General features: G+C 43.5%; 1 protein-coding gene across 1 annotated transcript in view; it reads left to right on the forward strand.

Annotated features, from left to right (window-relative positions):
• The window catches only part of RYR3 (ryanodine receptor 3), a 546,057-nt gene that overhangs the window by 46,629 nt on the left and 478,957 nt on the right, over positions 1-20,471 (forward strand).

The raw sequence follows: 20,471 nt of genomic DNA on the forward strand, positions 1-20,471 counted from the left end.
AACGATACAGCCAGTAAGTGATGTTTGAAATTGCCAGGGGCAAAAGACTCCATGACTGCTGCTTACCCAAGCAACAGCACCGGCGGACTCTCTTTCCCTCTGCTTATTTCCTTCCATGTTGGCGTATACAAGCAATGTAAAGCATGGAATCAGGTTGGGGCCGAGTCCTGGCTGAGTGACCATAGCCAATTTATTAATTTTCTCTGAGCCTTACTTTCCTCCTTGGTAAAATGAGGATAATAATGCCGGCTTGATGGACTTGTCTAGATTAACCACAGTGGATCAAGCTACTACACCCTTAGAAAGTGCTGGATGGGGTGCAAGTGTGGCCCTTGTGCTGGACACCTAGCGTTTAGGGCACCACTGCCCACCTGTGACCTCAGTCTCTAGCAGTAATAAGGGAAACATGCCCAGGGTTCGTCCCTTGGCAAAGTCTCTTGGCCTCTATTTGGCTTACGTGGAATTTGTTTGACAGTATGTCTAGCTGACCCATAAAAAGCAGTATTTAGAAAAGGCTGAAATGCATCAAATTCAGCCCTGTCTCCACAAATAAATGTTTTTGTTGTGCTAATATGAAAAGGTCTGCAGAAACATGGTGGCTTGACATGATTCAGCCCAGGATCTAGGAGCTGAGGTCTTCAATTCCTGCCTAAGTCTAGTAGTCAGAGTTTTGACTGAGTCTCTCCTTAATGCCGATTGAAACAAGGGTAACAGTAAAAAAAAATGGGGGGGGGAGGTGGGGGCGGAGGAACCAGAATTGTTTTAACTTAAATTTAACAATTTGTTAAATTTTGTTTCTCTCGCAGTTCCTAGCCTCTTTGCAGTAATTAAGTGTGTGTGGGTGAGGCCCGCTCAAAACCCTTTGACCAAAAAAATGAAGCACTGCCTTCTCCCGAGGGAAGATGACTGTTCTACCAAAGAGGAGCGAGAGTCCTAGCTCACAGGCTGAGCACTGAACTCTGTGCCAGGTGCTACTCTCAGCACTTTCAGGACCGTAGACTATTCGAAGTACTAGTCTAAGCACTATTTTAGGAGCTTAGAGTATGTGAAGGACCTTTCAGTTTTTCCTCAGAACCACCCTAGAAGGTAGGTACTCTTTACTTCCCAAATTTATGCTGATCTCTTTTTACCATGTCCACAGTTACACCCCAGTCCAGGTCACTGTCACCTCTTGCTTGGGTACTACACTAGTCTTAGAACTACTGCTTCCATTGTTACCCACTTCCATCTCTTCTACACATAGCAGCCAGCATGATGCTTTTAAACCATAAACCAGATCAGATCAAAATTTTTTCTTCTCTTTAAACAAAGGAACAGCAACAACAATGAAACAGAAGCCTCAACTCATTCCCCAACATACTTCATTTCAAATCCCTTGGACAGTCTTCAGAGCCTCTGCAGGATCAGGTCTTTACTGTCCCACTCACAACTTTGCTCTTTTGGCTTCAGCCATAGTGGTTTCTCCCCTGACACGGTTCTGCCTCAAGGCCTTTGTACTTTCTGTTCCCAGTGCTTGGGATGTGATGCTCTCTCCCCAAAACTTCCTCTGCTCTCCTCTCTGCCTATTTCTTCCTCTTTCCCTCTCTCTCTCTTTCACTCTTCATTGAAGTCTGTATTCAAATGTAGTCTCTTCAGAGAGGCCTTCTCTCAGCTTCCATCAAAATCTGCATCTCTGTCACTCTATCCCTTACCCTATTTTATATATGGCATTTATCACTATGAATCTATTTTTGTGCCTTGATTACCTGTCTTCCCTCCTTAAAAAGTAAGCTTCAAGCCTCTTTATAGATTAGGTTTCTCTCTACTAGAATTTCATATAAATGGAACCTTGCAGTATTTACTCTTTTGTGTCTGGCTTCTTTTCTAAGCATTAAAGATATATCCTATATAATAAAAAGCTAATACGCAAATTGTCCCCTCGACTGGGAGTTCTATCAGGAGTTCAACTGGGGGTGGGGCTGGCCAACTGCCCCGGCCCCTCCCACCAGCCGGCCCTGCCCCTGATCAGCCCCCCCCCCCAACCCTGATCGGGGTGGGCCGGCTGGACCCCACCAGTGCACGAATTCATGCACCGGGCCTCTAGTATTTAATATATAGATTTAATACATAGACTTACCTTTGTTATTACAGTAGTTTGTTCCTTCTTTTTTTTAGAGAGAGAGGAGGAAGGGAGAGAAAGAAACATCAATGTGAGAGCAAAACATCAATCAACTGCCCCCTGCATGCCCCCTACAGGGGACCAACCTCACAACCTGGACATGTGCCCTGATGGAATCAAATTGGCAACCTTTCGGTCCTTGGCACAATGTCCAACCAACTAATCCACACTGGCCAGGGCAGTTTGTTCCTTTTTATTGCTGAGTAATATTGCATTCTGTAGATGCACCACAGTTTATCAGTTTACCAACTGACAGATATCTAGGCTATTTTCAGTCTTTGGTTTTGATAAATAAACCTGTTATGAACATTCATGTACAAGACTTCATGAGAATATTACTTTCACTCCTCTCTAGTAAATACTAGGGATGACTTAACAGATATTGAAAAAAGTTGAACAAATGGGGAATTGGAACCTTAGAGAGCTGAGACTATCTTCCCAAGTGCACACAGCCTATAAGTGGTGGACCCGGAGCTTGCACCTGGCTGGTTTGGCTCCAAAGTGCCTGAGATTTGGATCTTTCCTTAAAGGTTGCTGTAGCCCAAGCAGCTAAGGCATCTCACCCATGCCTCAGAGTGACTCTCTGCAGTTTTTCTGAACAGTAGACTGGGGTTGACTGGAGGTTGTTTACCTACTTTCCTCCTCTAATTCCTTCTTTCTCTACTCCCCTTCCTGCTCTTCTTCTCCCTTAGCTTTATCCTCTGAGCACAGAACAGTCATATTGAGGGAAAAGCTGCAGCAGCAGCTCTTGTTCTAATGGGAGTATGTGGCATGTTCCTCACTAGCTGGAGGCCTCTCAGCTGTATACCATGGGGCCGAGTTGCTGGTGGGCCTGCATGCAAGTCATCAGCTGGGCTGCATGGCTTTGCTGCTCCTGCACCTTCCACGTATATGGTGAGAAACAGACACTAGATCTGAGTTCTCCCATTGGGTAAAGACGCCTTTGTCTTCCTCACCTGGGGATCTCCACTGGCTGCTGCTGAACATGTGACAGAAGTATTACAAAGGATAGACCCCTCAGCCATCTGCAGCCGAATTGGAAGGACGGAGAGCAAATATACACTAGTGCAGTGTTTGCAGAAACATTAGAGGAATAAAACTCCCTGTCCTCGCATGGCTTTCTTCAGCCTAGCAGTGTGGGGATTGCATGCTGGTATCAATAGGTGTGACTTCACAGAAGAGGGTGAGGAATTCTGTATTACACCTTTTAAAGAGCAGCCAGAGCAGAGGAAACTAAAATAAACTGCCCATTTTTTAATTGGATTTTTTGGTGGTGTTTGAAGGAGGGGTAGGTTGGTTCAAGGTGGAAGAGGGCATAAAGGGGATAAATGGTGATGGAAAAAATAAAATAATCAAAATAAAATAATAAACTAGAATAGACTGCTAGGTGAGCAAGTGCCAAGTCTCAGGTGGGATCATAAGTGTAAAATATTGGCTAAATAAGCAGCAGAACACTTGCTTCACAGCTCTTCGGCCTTGAGGAGCCCTTTTATTTTATGGTTTTCTCCTCTGGAGCAGGAGCAGCTTGGTCAGTATAAGAGCCAATGGTCCTCAGTTCCTAGTGTGAGAGGAATAACCTGGTGGTGTGTTAAAAACTCAGACCCCCAGAACCCACTCCCAGTGAGTTGGAGCTACTCAGTCTGGACTGGGACCCAGGAATCAGCATTTTGGCAATTCCCAGATGATTTGGATGCTTGTTGTCAGGGGAGTGTACTTAGGGAAACAGTGATCTAAGCCCGGCATCTACCTCTGTGACCCGGGTTCAGTGGGAAACCCTTGAAAGTAACTGACTGGAGGCAGAACAGTGACTGGGCTGAGCCACCCAGCTATTGGCCATCTATCCGCCTGGCCACTGGCCAAGCCTGACCCCTTCAGGATGTCTCGATGAAATCCCAGGAGAGGTGAAGCTGACAGGGTTAATGCTGGGTTATTTATAGCACATCACTCCTGCCTCATGCAGTGTGTCACCTCTTATTTTTTTGTACCAAATGCTCTGCAGCTCTTGTAAATAAGAACTCCCTGTTGGCTTGTGTTACTGCATTTATTGTTTGGTATTTTTGTCTTCTGTTCTCTTTTGCTTCGCTGTGTTCCAAAATGAACAGCCTGATGTTTCTCCCTCTCCTCTACATCACAGGGGTGTTGGGAGAATTAAATTAGATAATGCATGTAAACCCTGTAGATGTACTACATAATCACTCAATAAATATTAGTTGTCATCACTGTCATCATTATCAGCATGTTATAAATATAAGCTGTACATTTGTATAAATACATATATATCTTTCAACCTTCTGTTCAAAGGCCTTTTATGGATCCCAGATTTCTACTTAATAGGACTCAACTCCTAGCCTGGCAGCCAAGGCTGACCTGACTTCCTTGTCACTCTTAGCTTCATCTTTCACCCACACTGTGCTTTGAGTGAGCTGAATGGCTCAGTGTTCCTTTCCATGCTTGTCTGTGTGTCTTCTCACACTAGACTGCATGCTTAGCAAGCCCTTCCCTGAAGCATCACGCACCATGACCAGCTTCAGTGCCCACGATAAAGCACTACAGTCACCTCTCCCCCAAGTTTCCCCAGCCTTCCTGGACAGTATTAATAGTTCCCTCCTCTGGATTCTCAAGGGGTTTCCTGTATAATTTATCTGACCTACCTTATGCCACCTACACTGTCTACCTAGTGATGGAATCAGTTGGACTTTGGTCTTTTCCTCCCTATTAGAGAGTAAGGGTAGTGGCTTTAGGATATATTTAGTGAATTACATACTTCTTTGTATCCTCACCCTGTCCTGTCTGTCCCTTTCCCAACACAGTGACCACATATGGTGGCATCTCCATGCCCACTGGTTGGATGTATAAATAAAAAATATAATGACCATCATGGCAGACAAGGCAGACAGCTTACGTAGCTCCTGCCCTCCTCTTCCACCTCTCCTTCTCTTTGCAGAGAGGCTTACTCAGCCTTGGCTCCAAATTCTCTTGTCCTCCCTCCCTCATTCCAATTAAAACATCTTGGTTCTGTGGTATTATTGGCTCGCTTACATTTGATGACTGATTTTTGTGAGTATACTAAAGGTTGTTAATGGCTCAGGAGCTGTCTCTTGCATTTTAACTGGTAAAAATTTCTTTCTTTTTGTTCATCGAGGATTTTTTTTCATTGATTTTTTTTAGAGAGAGTGTAAGGGAGGGAGGAGAAGAGAGAGAGAGGAACATCAATGTTAGAGAGATACCATAAATTGGTTGCCTCCTGCACATGCCTGGACTGGGGCCAGGGGTTCAACCTGCAAGCCAGGTATGTGCCCTTGATAGGGAATCGAACCTGCAACCATTCAAAGTGCAATCCAAAACTCTAACTACTGAGCGATACTGGCCAGGGCTTCTGGTACAAACTTCTAATGCTTGGTTTTGGGATGCAAGGGATCCTTTGGCCAGTGGATTCTGGCCTGTGGCATGCGGCCTCCTGGGGTATGGTAGGAGTTAACTACAGTAAGTTTTCAAATTCACATGTGTACCATATTAAGAAGTATGTGTTGGCTAAAAGAAATACTCTCTCTTAAGATATTTGTCCTGGAATTGTTTTCAAATATATCTTGGTATTACTGTGATGAGTAAAATGAAATTATTTGAAGGGATTACCTAATGTAGTACATCCTTTCTGTCGATTTATATTTTCTCAATAATGGTGTGTCAGCTTAAAAATGACCCTTATGAGTTGAGCCCAAGAAATTTTTGTCAAGGTGGTTATCACACTTAAAACTTGCTGTGTATGTAGACCAGTGATGGTGAACCTTTTGAGCTCAGCGTGTCAGCATTTTGAAAAACCCTAACTTAACTCTGGTGCTGTGTCACATATAGAAATTTTTTGATATTTGCAACCATAGTAAAACAAAGACTTATATTTTTGTTATTTATTTTATATATTTAAATGCCATTTAACAAAGAAAAATCAACCAAAAAAATGAGTTTGCGTGTCATAGGTTTGCTATCACTGATCTAGACCATGCTGTCTATTGCGGTAAGCCACCAGCCACATGTGGCTAATGAGCATTTGAAATGTGGCTGGTGCAACTGAGGAATGAAATTTTAAATTTTGTTTGATTTTAATTAATTTAAATGAAATAACTGATACTGGATCCAGCTATTGGAAACCTTTTAAAGTATGTTTGGAACAACTTGGGTATAAGAATCTACTTACTACACATGGCCCAAATGAAGAATAATTGGGCTGATCTGTAGAAAATACGGGAGATGAATTTTAGCCCATCAGAAGGAAGCATTTTCTAACAGCTCAGGTAGAATGGAGCATCCCAGAGGAAGACAAAACACCCTGTCACTAAAGGAATGCAAGGGTGCCTGGATGGCATTTGATATACCTGATATACGAGAGGCTATGCTAGCACTTGAGCATTGGACTCATTCATTCATTCATTCATTTAAATGCTACTGAAGACATTGCAGTTGATTTAAGAACTGTGAAAGATACATAACAAAACATTACTTTTATTTTCATAAGTAAATTATTTTCAATAGCCAGAGGCTATGATACCTCCTAGTGGTTATATCATTAGACTATATGCCATTTATTGCCAGATGTTAAATTCTGTCACATTGCGTTTCTGAAAAATGTTCAGAAAGTAAAATAAAATAAATAACCAGGACATAGCTATAGAGACCTCGTCTTTTTCTCCTCTGAATTCTCCCTTTTCTCATTCTCTTTTTTTTCCTACCTCACTGCTCCTGCCTTTTTCCTACTAGATATTCTTTTTCGTGACTCTGTTGTCATTTTCAGAGTTCTTAGACACAGCTTACTTAATTTGTTTTTATTAGTTAATTAATTAATTTATTTTGGCCTCAAAGATTAAACAAATTAAGTTAAAGGTCTACAACATAATGATTTGAAAAAGTATGTATTATTAAATGATTACCACAATATGGTCAGTTTTAACACATCCATTCCCTTACATAATTACCACTAGAGGCCCAGTGCACAAAATCTGTGCACTGGGGGGGGGCGTTCCTCAGCCCAGATTGCAAGAGGACACAGCCAGGCTGAGGGACCCTACCAGTGCATGATCAGGGCTGGGGAGGGATGCGGGAGTGAGGGAGGTTGGTCAGCTGGGGAGGGACCATGGGAGGGCTCCAGGACATGTCCAGCCCATCTTGCTCAGTCCTAATCAGCTGGACCCCAGCAGCAAGCTAACCTACCAGTTGGAGCATCTGCCCCTTTGTGGTCAGTGCACATCATAGCAAACAGTTGAGCGGCCTTAGTATATCATTAGCATATTACGTTTTGATTAGTTGAATGGCTGACGAGACAACAAGACACTTAGCATATTAGGTTATAATATAGGACTAGAAGCCCGGTGCATAAAATTTGTGCATGGCAGGGGGGTCCCCTCAGCCCAGCCTGCACCCTCCCCAATCCGGGACATCCCTCTCACAATCCAGGACCACTGGCTCCTAATTGCTCACCTGCCTGCCTGGTTGCCCCTAATTGCCCCCCACCCCCCTCCCACCAGCCTGATCACCCCTCACTGCCTCTGCGTGCCAGCCTGATCACTCCTAACTGTCCCCCCTGCTGGCCTGGTCACCCCCAACTACCCCCTCCCCCCCCACCCCCCGCTGGCCTGGTCGTCCCACACAGCCTGCTTGTTCAGTCGTTTGATCTTCCCTCACTAACCCCCCTGCTGGCCTGGTCATAGGCAGCCATCTTGTGAGGGTGTGAGGGTCAATTTGCATATTACCTCTTTATTATATAGGATTGTGTGTGTGTGTGCGTTGATAACATTTAAGATCTACTCTCTTAACAACTATCTATAATAATAAAAGTGTAATATGCTAATTAGACCAGACGTCCTTCCAGACAACCTTCCAGATGAAGCTAGGGCTATGAGGTAAGCCTGGGTCCCAGGTGCCTGCTGATGGCCAGAGGGAAGCCTGGGTCCTGGGTGCCTGCCGGTGGCCGGAGGGAACCCTGGGTCTCAGGTGCCGAAGGAAAGCCAGTGCCGGCAGCCGGGGGAAGGAAGGCCTATTCTTGCATGAATTTCATGCATCAGGCCTCTAGTCAGGTATAAAATATTATACTGTTAACTACAGTCACTATGCCATATATTAGATTCCCAGGACTTATTCATCTTATGCATAGCTAGAAGTTTGTATCCTTTGACCAACATCTTCCCATTATTCCCATCCATAAGCCCCTGGTAACCACCATTCTACTCTCTGTTTCTGAGTTTAGATCCCACAGATAAAAAAGAAAATACAGTATTTGTTTTCTTTGTCTGACTTTAGCATAATGCCTTCAAAGTCCATTCTGTTGTCACAAAAGGCAGGATTTTCTTCTTTTTTTAATGGCTAAATAACATTTCATTATATGTATATTATATATATTATACATATCGCACATGTTTAATCCATTGATCTGCTAGTGAACACTTAGGTTGTTTCCATGTCTTGGCTATTGTAAATAATGCTGAAATGGGCATGAAGATGTCTCAAGACAGTGATATTATTTCCTTCAGATAAATACACAGAAGGGGGATTGCTGGACCACATGGTAGTTCTATTTTTAATTTTTTGAGGAACCTCTATACTGTTTTCTATAGTGGCTGTGCCAATTTACATCATCACGAGCAGTGCACAAGTGTTTTCTTTTCTCTGCAATGTTACCAGCGTTTGTTATTCCTTGCCTTTTTTATAATTGCCATTTTAATAGGTATGTGTGAGGTTATATCTCATTATGGTTTTGTTTGGCATTTCCCTGATGATTAGTGATGTTGGTCATCTTTTCATGTGCCTGTTGGCCATTTGCATGTCTTCTTAGGAAACTATGTGTATTCATATCCTTTTCCTATATTTTAATTGGATTATTTGTTTGTTTTTTGCTATTGATAGAAGGTTTGAAATATTTTCTCCCATTCCATACTTTGCCTTTTATTTTGCTGACTGTTACTTTTGCTGTGCAGAAGCTTTTTAGTTTGATGTAATCCCACTTATTGATTTTTGTGTTGGTTGATTGAGCTTTGATGTCACATCCAAAAAATCATTGCCGCCCTAGCTGGTTTGGCTCAGAGGATAGAGCGTTGGCCTGCAGACTCAAGGGTCCCAGGTTCTATTCCGGTCAAGGGCATGTACCTTGGTTGCGGGCACATCCCCAGTAGGGAGTGTGCAGGAGGCAGCTGATCGATGTTTCTCTCATCGATGTTTCTAACTCTCTACCCCTCTCCCTTCCTCTCTGTAAAAAAATCAATAAAATATATATTTTTTAAAAATCATTGCCAAAACTTGTCAAGGAGCTTTTCCCCTATGTTTTCTTCTAGGAGTTTTATGGTTTCAGAACTAGCATTTGAGTCTTTAATGCATTGCTAGTTAATTCTTTTGAGTGGTGTAAATAGGGGTCTAGTTTCATTCTTTTGCATGTGAATATCCAATTTTTTCCTGCATCATTTATTTACAGGACTACCCTTTCCCCATTGAATGTTCTTGGCTCACTTGTCAAATACGAGTTGATCTTATATGCATGGATTTTTTTTCTGGGCTTTCTATTCTGTTCCATTGATTCATGTGTCTGTTTTTTATGCTAGAACCACACTGGGTTACTGTAGGTTTTTAGTATGGTTTGAAATCGAGAATTGTGATGCTTCTGGCTTTGTTTTCCTTTTTCAGGATTGCTTTGGATATCTGGAGTCCTTTGTGGTTCCATACAAATTTTAGGATTATTTTTTCTATTTCTGTGAAAAATGCCATTGTAATTTTTATAGGGATTGCAGTAAATCTCTAGCTTGTTTTAGGTATTATAAACACTTTTAACAATATTCTTTTGATTCATGAACATTTATGCCTTTCCATTAGCTTGTATTTTCTTTACTTTTTTTCATCAATGTCTTACAGTTTTCAGTGTACAGATCTTTTACCTCCTTGGTTAAATTTATGTTTAAGTATTTTGTTGTTTTTAATGTTATTGTGTATGCAATTGTTTTATTTACTTTTTATTCAGGTAACATGTGGTTCAGGGTGCAGACTTCTTCTTGTGCGTCCTTGTCCAATGAAGTTGAAGAATAAATTCATGGACTGACAGATCTCTTAATAAAAATGTGGACTTTTATTGGAAGCATTTACAAGCTCCATCTGGGCAGGAGGAGCCCCTGCGGAGGGGCCCCCAAATAGGAAAAGTCTGCTCTCTCTCTCTCTCTTTAATGGGAAGAAAAAAATCAATCTAAAAAAATCTGAAATCTGTAATCTCTCTCATGTCCCTATGTCTCTGGTTTATAAAGACTGCAGTTCTTTGTCTGAACCTGACCCTTTCTAATTGGACTCCTCCTTAATTTAGTACCCCTGTGCTTTCCTCACTGGTCACTCTGCTACATAGTATTAGTTTCAAAGCTCAAAGCCCAGTCGTGACCCCCACCTCCTCTCCCCCTGATTTTGCAACATTATCCATCTTATCTATTCATATTGGAGTTGCTTTTGATCTCCCTATGGCTCTCAGCTATTTTTGATCTACCTATGGCTGTTTTAATTGCTCAGGCCAGAAATGCCTCCATCCTCCCTGTACCCCTCCCCTTCCTGACTGCCTAATTAAGCTAGCTAGCTAACCCTTATCAGTTTGTTGTTAGTGTATAGAAGCATCTAAATTTTTATGTTGATTTTGTATCCTGTAACTTTACTGAATTCATTTATTAGTTTTAACAATTTGCTGATGGAGTCTTTAGAATTTTCTAAATGTAAGATTATATTAGCTGCAAACAGAGACACTTTTACTTCTTTTAAAAGTTGGATGTCTTATATTTATTTTCCTTACCTAGTTTCTCTGGCTAGGGCTCCCAGCACTATCTTGAATAGGAGTTGTGAGAGCTGCCACATTTGTCTTGTTCCTGATTTAGCAGGAAAACTTTCAAACTTTCACCATTGAGTATGATATTAGCTGTAAGTTTATTGTATGTAGAACATGCCTTCTTTATCCATTTTGTTCAGAATGTTTATCAAGAAAGGATGTTGAATTTTATCAGATGCTTTTTTAATCTATTGAGATCATATGATTTTTATTCTACTAAAGTGCTATATCACATTTATTGATTTGTGTATGTTGAGCCATTCTTGCATTCAAGGGATAAATCCCAGTTGATTATGGTATATAATCCATTTAATGCAATTGAACTTAGTTTGATAGAATTTTGTTGAGAGGTTTTTCATCTTATTCATCAGGGATATTGGCCTAGAGAGTTTTCTTATGGTGTCCTTATCTGGCTTTGGTGTCAAGGTAATGCTGGCTTCAAAAAAAAAAAAAAAATGAGTGCAGGAGTGTTTTCTTTCTTGTCATTTTCAAAAGAGTTTGCTGGAGGGCAGGTTTTGTACCTGAGGCCAAAAGGTGGGCAGGCATGCTGCCTGGGTCCCTGGGGAAAGTTCTAGAGTCTGGTGTCACTGCGGCAGACCTGGCATTTTCATCTTCAGTGATGGGCCTTGAACATGGGTCTTCATGAGTAGAACGGATCTTGGGTCCACAGGGTCTAGACAGGTACTGGGAACCACTGGGGGTGGCCCTGGCATCCTAAGTCTTTGGGGACCAAACTGGAACTGGGACATGCTGGGAGCCTGGTTTCATGGGAGCTTAGGTTCAAGGGTGGCCAGCCAGGCAGGGGCTTGGCTTCTGAGTGGTCAACTTGGCACTGGGCCCAGTTTGAGCCTGGGTTAGTGGGTACTTACCTGGAGACTAGGTTCCCAGGAGCTGATGGGTAGCCTCAGGCTATAGGAGGCACCTGGATCATGGGACCTGGCCAGTAATGCGATGTGCTGGGACGTGGGTTTGAGAGAGCACTGTGGGAGCCCCTTTAGGTGGCAGGAGCTGGCCTGCTGCAGGGGAGCACTGGTGCTGAGTCTGCAGTAAAATTGGGAGCCCATCTCATGCTCGTGCTGCCGGGCAGGGTGTACTGACAGGGGTAATGTGAGCCTACTTCTCCTACCTTCCTCAATCCATTCTTTCTCATTTTTTCACTTCCTCCAGGGGCTATAATTCCTCACCCAGATTTCTTAGCTCTTGTGAAGGTCTTTTCATACATGAATAGTTGTTTAAACTGATATGTCTGGGAGGGGACAGGTGCTAGAGATTTCTGTACTGCCATTTTTCTGACGTCATCTCTGTTTTTTTAACTTGAATGTTGGGAAGTCTTACTGAATTAATGAAAAGGTCTGAACTATAAGACATTCCATAAACAGAGCTGTTCCAGCTATAAGAACACATCACAGAGTAATCCTGTGGCGAGAGGAAAGAGAAACGAGGCCCTAGAATTCCACCATTGCTAATGAGCACAGTTGTTGGTTGGATACTAAGGTTGCCAGGAAAGGGATTTGTTCTTAAGAAGTTAAACAATGCTGTACACTATGACTCAAAAACAAAACAGCTAAGCTCTTTCTTCATACATACATACAGCCTTATTATTTCTGAACTGCTTCCTGTTCTCCTAAAACTGCACCCAGGAGCAGAGTTGGTTGATCTGGTGACAACACATTCCCCTAAGTTTCCCAGACACTGTATGTTGCAAGGAACCCAGGAGACCTCCCTGTCCAGCCTCACATTTTGCAGATGTGAACATCGAGGCCCACCGAGAAAACGGACTTAAAAAATGTTGTGTGGCTTCTCTGCTGCAAATGATCTTTTACATGAAAAGTTGTCCTTCTCCTCACTCAGGTGACGCACATTTTTCCATACAGAAAGAATATAGGTATTATGAGCAGTGTAGGCACGAAAGGGCAACAGAGGTTTCAACTGAACTCTAGTTTTATTTATATCTCACTATTCTGCCAATAAATCGCAAAAACCCTTTAACTTTCCGCAGTCTGCTTAATCATCCCCTTTGGAGAAACCTGCCTAGCAACCAAGTCACAAAAGTAAATCACAGAAACATGTAAGGGCCCGGTGCAGGGAACAAGCGAACCCCTGCTGAGCTTGAATGACCTCAGATCTAGAAGTCGGACTAGATTCTGGGTCATGGCCTGGTTTTGCGGCTAGAGGACGGGAGTCGTGCCTCGTTGCTGTAGTCATTCTTTTCAAACTCTCTCTTTTCCCCACGCTGGTTCCCTAGCATGAGGTCCAGCTAACCAGCGTCACCCTCTCCTGTAGTCAGCGGGGTGTGTATTTAGATGGGCAGCAGGGCTCAGCGGTCAGCAGCCTCACGCTGGCCCATGCAGCACATCTGCTCCCCGCCTTGCCTCTGCTGCTTTGCTGAGGCTGTTGAAGCTGTGGCCACAGGGAGTAGTGAGGAGGATGACTGCGCCTCCCGGTCCACGTTAGTGGTGTTCAATTAGGTGATCATGTTCAGTATGAAATGGTCGCACTGTCCCAGTGAGACACTTCGTTTCCAAGAGAAATCAGTGCGCGGGCGCCTGCTCCACCTCGCAGGAGTGCAGTCTCTTCCCCTGCAGTGGCCACAGCATCGCGCCCGCAGCAGGGAGAGCAATGGGAGAAAGCTTATCTCTGGTGAGGGGTCAAGGGCCTTGAAATCGGAGAAGCAAGTCTTAATTCCAAACTTACAGCAGGCCCAGAGGAATGAAGTATCCTGAAAGCTCTACCTTCCTCAGTCATCCCCAAATAATGGCCTCCCGTCATGACCAGGGGCATTTGTAAGGCTTGGGGCAGGCCTGCGGGAGCTCTGGCTTGGCCCAGCACCATCAGAGGCTTGACCGGAGGCCCCCATTCTGTGCTCAGTCATAACATGCCTTGCTAGCTGCAGATACTACATGACACATTTGAATTGTATAAAATCACTTCATCCTTAAACACTCCATAACCCCCAGTTTATTGCGGAGAAGGAAACGGAATCCCTGAAACGTTAAGTCATTTGCTGAAGGTCACACACCTAGAAAGTGGCCAAGCCAGGCAGGCCGGCTCCAGAATCAAGTCTTAAACCCTGTGCTCTGCTGACCCAGCACAGACCTTCTTACCTTGCTCCTTCCTCCTCCAAGCTCTCTCCTTACATTCTAGCCAAACCCTACCTCTGTTGTCCACAGTACTGCTGACACTCAGACCTCGGCGCCTTTCTCCAATTCCTTGTCTTTGGATGCCCTTGGTCCCCTTCATGTTTGTTAAAATCTCATCATCACCCATGGTCTAGCTCCCCTACTGCCTGCCTCCTCCATGAAGCCTGCCCATCTCCTTCCAGTGATAATATTTTCCCCACCTCTGTGCTCAAGGAACACTTGTCATAGAATCCTGTCTGTTACCTTCAGTTTATCTATCTATCATCAATCATTTATCATGTTCACCATCATTCATCTGTCTATTCTGTCATTGACTGCTCAGGTCTCTCCTTGCCCTGGACTGCAAAGAAAGAAATCCTGTTTATTTGTCTTATTACTGAATACCCAGTACCTATAAGACAACTTGGATACAAATAGACTTTGATTGAATAAGTAAATAAATGAGTAGATTTTGTACCTTTCCTTTAGTAACGATCACATTCTGCCTATGTTTTAGCTCTCTTTGTGAAATGTTTCTCTGCCAAACTTAAGTATAAACCCCTTGGGCTCTAAGGCTTAGAGCATGGACGGTATCTTATTCATCTCAGCATCCTTCCCACACCTAATATAGTGTGCTCAGGACATAGGAAGAGCTCTCTGATGTGCGTTTGTTCACTCGAATGGAAGGGACCACATGACACTTTCAGCCATCTTACTGCCACTTACTTGAATATTTTAAACAACTGTTTGAAAATGCATCGTTTTCCCCCTGTAGGATTCTTGGTACCATGGCAACCAAATCGGTTTGACTTGGAAGTATGTCTTAGTTGCTGAAGGCTTTTCCTTCTACCTGCTGCTATAAAAACCATACTCTGGGACACTTGTCAGAGAAGGATATCGTTTCCATCTGAGCAGATTTGAGGAGGTAGAGCCCTTCACCCTGCCCCCTCTGACACAGTTTCTACCTGGTCTGCACCACCTCCACCTCTCACCTGCTACTGATGAGTTATTTTGAGGCCTATAATCATGAAGTCAGAGAACCAACAGCAGTCATTCCCTAGTCTCTCTCATCGGCTCAGAACACAGAGGTCCAGACCCAATGAGGGATGGATGAGCTGAAAAATCCACTGGCTGGCCATGCTGCTCGCAGACTGGACACAGCTGGCCATCAAGAGTGCTAACTCTCCGTTCCTGGCTGTGGTTCTCATCCTGTACGTAGGCAATCACCATTGTGGCACAGATGCAAAATAAACTTACTGGCGTTGGGATATGTACCCATTTTTCCATTTTCCAGCTGGGCATTTTATGAGAATTGTCATGCCAGGATGTTGGCAGCTTTGGTGCAAGACAAGCAAGGCTGTGAGCCAGGATGGAGAAAGTCAAGCAAAACATCCAGAGGAACTGCAGGGGAAACTGGAACTGAGGCAAAGTCAGGTTTAAAGCAACTTAAAACAGGCCGGGAAGACAGACATAAGACCCTGGAAAGGAAGAGAACTCATAATCAGAGCAATAGCTGTTAGAGATGATGTGACCTAACTGAACACCATCTACATTCTAGGGAGATTAGGCCCTAGACCAGGGGTGGGCAAACTTTTTGACTCGAGGGCCACAATGGGTTCTTAAACTGGACCGGAGGGCCGGAACAAAAGCATGGATGGAGTGTTTGTGTGAACTAATATAAATTCAAAGTAAACATCATTACATAAAAGGGTACGGTCTTTTTTTTTTTTTAGTTTTATTCATTTCAAACGGGCCAGATCCCACGGCTGCCCTAGACCATAAGCACCACCAGGCAGGGATTGGGGTCTGTTTTGTCTCCTACTTGACCTCTAGCTCCAAGAACAGTTCCTGGTACATAGTGGGTGCTTAGTAAGTATTTGACCAATGAATAAGTGAGCCCAGGACAGCTATATTGTATTTAATATTTACTTTATAACTTACCAGTAGACTTAGCAAAAGCATTCACACATAGTTATTTTGTGTGATCCTGCAGCAGCCCTTTGAGGAGGTATGTTGTCTTGTTTTATGAATGAGGGAACAGGCAGGAGCTTCAAGGGGCTGAGGGTCAGAGGGTCGCTCAGCTGGGAAATGGCAGTGCAGGGTCTTGGCCTCGGTCCGGAACCCCTTCTGTCACTTGGAGTTAGTTGCCTCTCAGCAGACAAGACACCAGGGACAAGGAGACTGGGAACTAGGGACAGGCTGACATCTAGCAAGAGGGATCTTTTTCTGGGATGGGACCCACTGACTCTCCAAGTGGATGGTGCAAGCTACGACTTGCACGGCCTGGGTTCTAGGCTGCTGCCCAGGAGTCCAGGGCCAGCTGGGAGGGAGCAAAGGGCTGGGGAGCTGAGCCAGCAGTGACAGTCGGCTCTGCTGGCCACCCCGCCGCCCCCTGAGCATCAGTGAGTTTATTGGGCATTTCTGGCAAGAAAATAAGGCCTGGAGGCTTCAGACGAAGCTTACTCACCCCAGCCAACGAGGCATTTGCCTTCCTGAAACTGCTCTGCAAATGGTATCTGACACTCACGGACGCTCACTGCATTCCAGGCACTGTGCTAACTGCTCCATGTGGGTGAGCCCAGTCAGTGCTCACAGCAGGGCTGGGAAGGAGGCAGCACTACTTTCCCAAGTAAATGAGGAGACTCGGGCTTTGGCAGTGTCACTGCCCAGCTCACCAAGCTTTGTCTGCTCTTCCCTGGACACAGCATTTAAAGAGCTTGAAGGTCCTGTCTTTATTACCAAGAACCTGGCCTCCTTCCACTGGTGACTCAGGCGATACTTTGAGCGTGCCCTTTTCCTCTCTCCTGCTCCTCTCACTATGCCTTGCTGGCCTCTCACCTGCCAGGTCCTCTCCTCCAATAAGTTAAAGCTCTGCTCAAGTTTCAACTCCTTAGCAGCCTTCCTGAGTACTCCAATCTGTGTTAAGGTTTGCCTTCTCCAAAATTATTCGACTTTTAATTTAGCGCATAACAGTTGACACCCTTGTATCACTTATTGTCTGTATGTTTATTTTGGTACCCAATCCGGGTTACCCAGCCTTTGCAGGCAGGGACACTCTCTCAGTCTGCCTGGGCTGCCATACAAAATACCAGAAACTGGGTGGCTTAAAAAAGACATTTTCTTCTTACTGTTCTGGAGGCTGGAAGTTCAAGATCAGGATATTGTCATGGTTAGCTTCTGGTGAGAGCTCTCTTCTTGACTTGCAGGAAGCATCTTCTCAGTGTGTCCTTACATGATCGAAAGGAGGAAGAGAGAGAGAGAGAGAGAGAGAGAGAGAGAGAGAGAGAGAGAGAGAGAGAGAGAGAGAAAGAGAAGAGAAGAGAAGAGAAGAGAAGAGAAGAGAAGAGAAGAGAAGAGAAGAGAAGAGAAGAGAAGAGAAGAGAAGAGAAGAGAAGAGAGAGAATGAATGAATTGAGGACAGAGGAGCTCTCTGTTACCTCTCCCTATAAGGGCACAGATCCCATCATGATAGCCTCACCCTCATGAACTCATCTAAACCTACTTTCACCCCAAAGGCCCTGCCTCCTAGCACTAATACCATCACTTTGGGGTTAGGGCTTCCACATGGTTCTGGGGAGACACCATTGTGAATAGCACACAACATACTATACTTCCCATCTCTCTCTGCCATTGCTCCTGTCCACCAGTGAATTTACTGAGAGGCCCATTCTCTCTGAGTCCGTTACCCAGGAATTAAACATGATCAGGCTTTCTCCTTCCTGCTCTCTCTTAAATTCGCCAATAAGCATCTGCCAGTGGCTGACCTGGGGAGTCCTTGTTCATCAACTTGTTTTAGGAATACATCCCCATATGGTGTTCTTAGAGTCCTTACTTGTTTTTATCTTCTTTTTCTACCATCTGTATAGAAATGCCAGAGAAAATCCAGATCATGCGATGAATTCATTCCTAGTTCACCTACCAGATGACAGACTTTCAACAAGTTATTTAACTTTTTTTGATTTCTTTGATCATTATTTCTGTGTCTGTACATTACACTGAGTAATACCTATTTCATAAGGTAGCTGCAAGGTCTAACTGATATAATTCATGCAAAGGGTCTGGTATAGGTGATCTACCTGTTTTTATGAAGAATCACAGTGTTGGTGGTACACCACGGAGTGGAGTTTCAATATGTTTATTTCTAGGCATTTGTCAGATATTGAGGCAGCAACCGCTTGATATTTTGTTTGGTTTTGCTTTTTGTCCAGAATAAGTTTCCAGGAGGTGACTTGCTTTTTATATTCTGATGTGCTTTAAATTGCATACTGTCTTAGAAAAAGGCACCATCATGCTTAGTTCTGCTGCAGACCCACAACAATTAAATTGGATGCCCTTGAATAGTTCCCAAGTGATTAAACTGAGGGCTGTGGGAAGTAACAAACACGGGTGAGAAAAAGGCAGTACACTGCCTCATTTGTTTCGCAGTTACCGTGGTTACATGAAGATGCAGTTGGTCCCCCAGGGCTGGCACCAAGTGAACCGGGGAACGTGTTTTTCAGGACAGTGCAGCCCACCCTGTGAGCTGTGGGGCGCCACAGCAGCGAGGGCTGTCATCAGAGCAGAGGACGTCCCCAAGTGCCCTAATGGCTTAATTTTTAAGCAGCTTACATGGTATATGGTGCTGAAAACATAACCTTTCCTTTAAAAATAGCCAAGAGTTCTGATACTGCACCCTTTAAAATACAATATACATCTCCGGGGAGTAAACAACAGCCATTTAAACCCCGGGCAAGGGATTTGGTCCTACAGGGTATCTGTTTCTAACTCCAAATACAAACCATTTAATACATGACTCATGCCTTCCTCCAACAGCTGCCAGCATTCATGGTATTTTGTAATAGTACAAGGCACCAAATGGAAGTGAAAACTGGAGTTTAATATGTTGCAGTATAAATAGAGAATTAGAGACTGGAAACTATAAAGAGTAATTGAAATTTACAGATAGTTAAAGAAAGGAAATCCTATTTAACTGATGGTTTAAACCACCTTCTTCATGATGACTTAAATCTTCTGTCAGGAAAGCAACGTGACTGGTTTAATTTGGTATCTTTATTTGCTCTGTCAAATCTCCAGTGGATCCCTGGCCAAGTAGCTCAGTTGGTTAGAGTGTTGTCCTGATATTCCAAGGTTGTGGGTTCAAACCTCAGTCACACATAAGGACCAACCAATGAATGCATAAATAAATGGAATAACAAATATCGCTCTCTCCTTCCCTACTGCTCTTCCTCTCTCTCTCTCTCTAAAAATCAATAAATTAAAAAAAATCTCCAGTGGAGCAGCTAGCTAATTAATCAGTAGTGAAATGTTGATAAGATAGGTAACTAGAGAGAGGAAGATGAGTAACACAGAAAAAGAAATTTTAAAAAGAAAAAGAAGTTAATTTCAGACGCTGAATCCCCAGTATGAACCTGGTATAACCTGGTATGAACTGTGGCTGCCTCCCTGGCTGAGTGACATGTAACTAGTTGTCAACTCATCTCTCCTTTAGCTAGAAGCCTGACAGAGGGAAGTGGGAAATATCCACACTCAGTGGCATCGGTAAAGATTTCTCAAGTCTGCAGGTCAAACATGCTCCTTTGGGACAGTTTCAATGTCTGGTGGTCTGAATTAAATTTCATTGTTCTTTTTTAAAAAACAAAACAAAACAAAAAAAAAACACCACAGCAAATGTGTGCTCTGAACGGTAATGAAATGGTAATGTTGTCATCGAGAACAGGTGAAGTGTATCGCAGTAAACACTCAATGGACAGAAATGTCATTGTGCTAGCATGTGCTGGTGCAGGTCAGAGGGCTCCCAGAACCTGCAAGGTCAGTGAGCAGCCACGTCCAACTGCTCAGTGGCCAGGGCCCCAGGTGAGCTTCCCCTGCCTAAATCTGAGATGGAACTTGAATCCCTTTGTTTCTAAAAACAACAACAAAAAAAGCCATTACTTATTTTTCCAAACTATCTTGGATATTTATTATAATCATTATACTATTAATTTTTTATTCAAGCAAGAGATATTTTACTAAACATCTGTTGAAAGCCAATAATGTCTAGTGGAGAAGATCTAGCCTTTGAAATCAGAGTTAGGTTTGGGTCCTGGGGTTTTTACTTATTAGTCCAATAAATATGGGTAAGTTACAGAATTTCTTTAAATCTCAGTTTTTTTTATCTATAAAATGGAAATAATAACACCTACCTTAACAAGTTGCCTTGTTTTTAACTAAGATAATATATCCAAGCATGTTAAACTCGTGGCCGACAGGCTGAATGAGGCATGTGGCCCACAGGTTGTGAGTTTGACATGCTTGTGGGAATTTTTGAGTTCCCCTGAAATTCCTGTGTTAAACCCCAACCCCTGGTGGTAGGAGGTGGGGCCTT

The sequence above is a fragment of the Myotis daubentonii genome, chromosome 1, assembly GCF_963259705.1.
Source record: "Myotis daubentonii chromosome 1, mMyoDau2.1, whole genome shotgun sequence".
In the NCBI taxonomy this organism is placed as follows: Eukaryota; Metazoa; Chordata; class Mammalia; order Chiroptera; family Vespertilionidae; genus Myotis; species Myotis daubentonii.